The sequence below is a fragment of the Bombus impatiens genome, unplaced genomic scaffold (assembly GCF_000188095.3).
Source record: "Bombus impatiens unplaced genomic scaffold, BIMP_2.2 scf_0525, whole genome shotgun sequence".
NCBI lineage: Eukaryota > Metazoa > Arthropoda > Insecta > Hymenoptera > Apidae > Bombus > Bombus impatiens.
The window spans coordinates 574,947-579,259 of NT_176944.1; positions in this window are offsets into that span (position 1 = coordinate 574,947).

A 4,313-nucleotide genomic window follows, 5' to 3' on the forward strand; every position below is an offset into this window, starting at 1 on the left:
CCCCACAAAAAAAAAAAATCTTGATTGAAGGGGGTCGAAGGCAAAGAGACGAGGCTAGACAGAACGAGGGCTGAAATAAAGTTACCCTGAAATCGGTCGGCTCGCTTTCCATTCTGAAGAGCTCCTCTCGATCGAAGGAACCACCACCGCGGAGAATTATCCAACGATTCGATTCCCCGCAGAATTATTCGGGGGAATCGAGCCGAGATAATTTCGCCGATTGAATTTTTCATCGGTTGGATCGTTCGAGCGAATTGTTCGAGGATGGCAAGGCGGCCATTTAAGGGATGATTCGCATCGAAGCCTGTTGATCCTTCCTTTACGTCGTGGAATTGCATTTCTCACGGCACTTTGGCCGTATCCTTCTTCGATGATAGATCGCCTCTCAGCCTCCTATGGACTTCAGTTAAATCGAGTTTGCGAGAAATATCAATGTTGTTTATACCTATGCCTGCTTTTCTCGAGAAGCGACGTTCATGGATAGGATAGAGAAAGAGAGAAAGAGAGAGAGAGAGAGAGAGAGAGAGAGAGAGAAAGCTGGCAGGAATTTCAACCAATTTTCGGGCTTTGCAACGAAATATGGGAATGTCAGAAAGGCATTGTTCTATGTAGATTTCATTTTGTAAATATTGAGCGTTCTATAAAATAATAATCTGTTCTCGAGACGGAAAGTAATAATACAAGTAGAGAAAACAATAAAGTTAACTTTTCTATTTTATTTTTGTAACTAAAGTCGGTGTTTGGAATAGTTTGAATAAATATCTCGTCATTTCAAAGATAGCTATCTTTTCCTTATAATTTGGTTTCTTTAGTGTAATCGCTTTCCACTTTGACTAATTGCAAGTATTGAAATTTGAGAGTATGGGAATCGCTTTAGTCGAATGTACAGGAAATTTATGTGTTCGACCTAAAGTTTCCATGAATTTCAATTTTATTCCAAACTGTTGCACAGTTTCATAAATGTATAATTCTTTGTCGTAGTTCCATAATACTTCGTAACAATTTGTAGTTCTATTGAAGTAACATTCTCGAGAATTGAACGTGCAGGTATTGTGTCAGCATCTCTCAGCTACATGTAACGCATTTACTTCGAATTCTTACGAAGTTTTCAATTTCGCTTTTCGATCCAATTCTACGCCCGGAAAACGCGAACTGTGCCTTTCAATTTTGTTCCACGTTGTCGCGATTTCCCCGGAGCCCTGTGGCTGATTCAACAAGATGATGACGTGATTTTCGCAAGAAAACCCTTGAAATTGCGTAAACAAGTGCAAGACATGACGTTGCTCACGAGTCAAGGGTCACACGCCAGAAATACTCTGGAGAGCGAACCAAGGTACATGCTAAGTTTTATTCTCGTCTGTCCCGTTCGAGCCCAGCAATAGGTTCGAAAATATCGTTGAAACACGTCTCTGTAGAAAGTTAGAACTTTTATTTATTTTGTGATTTATGATACCTTGAGCAAATTTTCGAATAAAGATAATTTTAAATACATGACAATAAACTACAGATTATGAGGTAATAAATTTTATTTTCGAAACTGGAGTTACTGTTAGTGCATTTACGTGTTTAACGTTCCCATATCATTCGAAATATATAGCTATACTTTTGAATCACTATCTTCCCCTTCCAGCATTCTTCCAATCGTTTTTCTTTTTTTATTGTTATTTTCACTATGTTAATACTAAAATTTGTCTATAATATCAAATTAACGTAGTAATATTTCGATATTAAATTTTCAATACCAAAATAGTATTGTTTCTAATATTATATAATCACTATCTTCTTTAATTATTACTAAATCCTGTAATAAGGTGTAGATATTAATACTTCTTTCCGTTAAAATATTTTTTGATATGTTACCAACTTTTTTGCACAATTATAGCCGAATGTTTTAAAGAACAAATGTATTTATACGAATTTACATCTGTTGCATATAAATGTTGCGAAATTCTTGAATAGCGATCACGCGTTAAAGTTATTCCTATCGCTGGTGGTATATGTCACAGCGAAAACAAACAGCTGCGACTGATAATTACATTCCTGTGAGGAATTTGAAAATACGTTTTCCGCTGTTGGCTATTCCGCTTTGACGCGAAAGATCGAGTTACAACGACGCTCTTCCTCTCGAAGTTTCTGTCTTTGAGAAAACGAGAACGTTTCTTGCCTGCCGGATTAGAGTTGTCGGGCCATTTCCGCGGTAATGGGAGTAACTTTCTTTCTCAAAGGTTTTGTTCATCTTTGTTTAATGATTGTTATTTCAGTCTTAATACGTCTCAGTATCCATACCCTTTAGGGATTTTAAGCTGTCTACTTCGGTTCGCAAAATGAGATGACATGTTTACCTAACGAGCGTCGTCCCTTCTTTCCATATCGATTTCTCAATCATTTATTCGCTATTACGACAAATTAGAGGGTGCTTAGAGTTAAATTAGCAAAGATAGAATTTTAAAATAATAATCTCGAAGAATTTCTTCCAGAATTCCTTTAATATGTAAATTTTCAGGTCCTGGAATGTTATCTTTTTTATATACTTCTGTAGTAAATTTGATAAAGAAAACAGCATGATTCCATTATCATTTTAATTATTTGTATTTTTCGACATAATTTTAGGTAATAAATTACTTCTCGAATTAAGCAACTTTCGTCGTAGAGGACCGATGACACTTAAACAAGCAAACGATCACGCGCGGCAATCTCGGGTCCAAATCCAACTAACCGAATCCCATATGGTCTAGTAAATGCTAAAATCCCGGATAACCATCGGGATAGCAATCCTGTTTGTCACAGAATTTGATCAAATCAACCTATTCCTCGGAATCTCGCCGAGGGAAGAGAGAAAAAAGAAGTGACTTCCTGTGTTCTCGAGGGGACAAATATAAGCCAAAAAGCAAGTGGAGACGCGTGCAGGGAACAGGGCGGAGTCCCGGTCGATATCAACGCGGCCTCTGGCCCGTTTACTCCCGCGGGAACAGACACGAAAATTATATCGTCGTCTGCCGCTTATGAAAACAACGCCGTAAAACACCGCGACGACCTCGTGCCACGGTGTCGGTCGTTTTGTAGAAAGCCACGCCATTTTAACCCTGACCGAGTGTTTGCCTTGCTCCTTGTGTTCCTCCATCTAATTTTCAACCACGTCCGAAGAGCATGTAAACGATGTTTTTTGTTGGATATGTAAGGTGTTACGGAATGAGTAGTTGTGATAGTTAAAACGACGATTTTACATGCGAAGGTAAACTCAAAATATAGAATGAAATTTACTCGGGAGACGGTAATTCTTGGGGGAGATTGAATTAAAAAAAGATAGTCATTCACCATATGGTGATTAATAATTTATAATCGGTTAAGGGATGGTTTTACGTGTGAGGGTAAATTGGAATTAAAGAATTTATATGAGAAGGTAGATTTTGTGGAAAATCTTTTTGTTAGAGTGCGGATGTTTATGCGAATTCATAATATCACGGCTATAATAAATATTAATCGTTAGGAATTTTTAACTTAAAAGCTTCTGCTAAACGAGAATTGACTTAGAACAGCGCAAAGAAAACAAATGAGAAAAGTGGAAGAGGCAGTTAAGGAAAGTTATAGTAACATGAGGAATAAATACCTCTGAAAACGATTAACCTATAAATGCCTGGGAAGAAAATTGGTTGAGAAAAGTAGTGGAAGACAGATTTCAAGTTAACTTTTTCCATCCACTCAGCCTTCCTTATATCGATCTTCAGAATCATGAAGCAGCGCAAATAATTGCGCAAAAAGGTTAAGCTAAAAAACCTATTAAATTTCCAATACCCACACTTTGCACTTACCTGTCAAGCACATCTACATCCTCGCCATCCTCCAACGCTCTTCAATAACACTACGCTAAGCGTATACACGAAACCATTTAAATTTGCAACATTTACGTTTATACTTATCCTCGAAACGCTCTTCAACGTTCGTTCACTCTCTCGAAAATATGTACATATTTTCCAATATCTCGACTTGCCGCGTACTTTCCCCGGGCGCGCAATATTTTAATAGGTTCGCCTTCCGACGAATCCGCGCGCACGACCTGGAAAAATCGATCCCTTTATAGCGGTTTTCGCCGGCTCTCGAGATTTTTCACGAGAGACCCGTAAACCTGCTTTGAGAGGCTCGCTCGATTTGGCGTGACGTATGAAGGAAGACAAGCACTGAGCTCCCAGAAGAGCGCCGACAATTTATCTCGCGTCGTTACGATTCCTCGTGAAAATTGGCTACCGCCTTACAAGGGTCACACCGGGTGGACAGCGGAGAAACTCGCGAGGTAAACGAGGCGATGGAAAGAATGT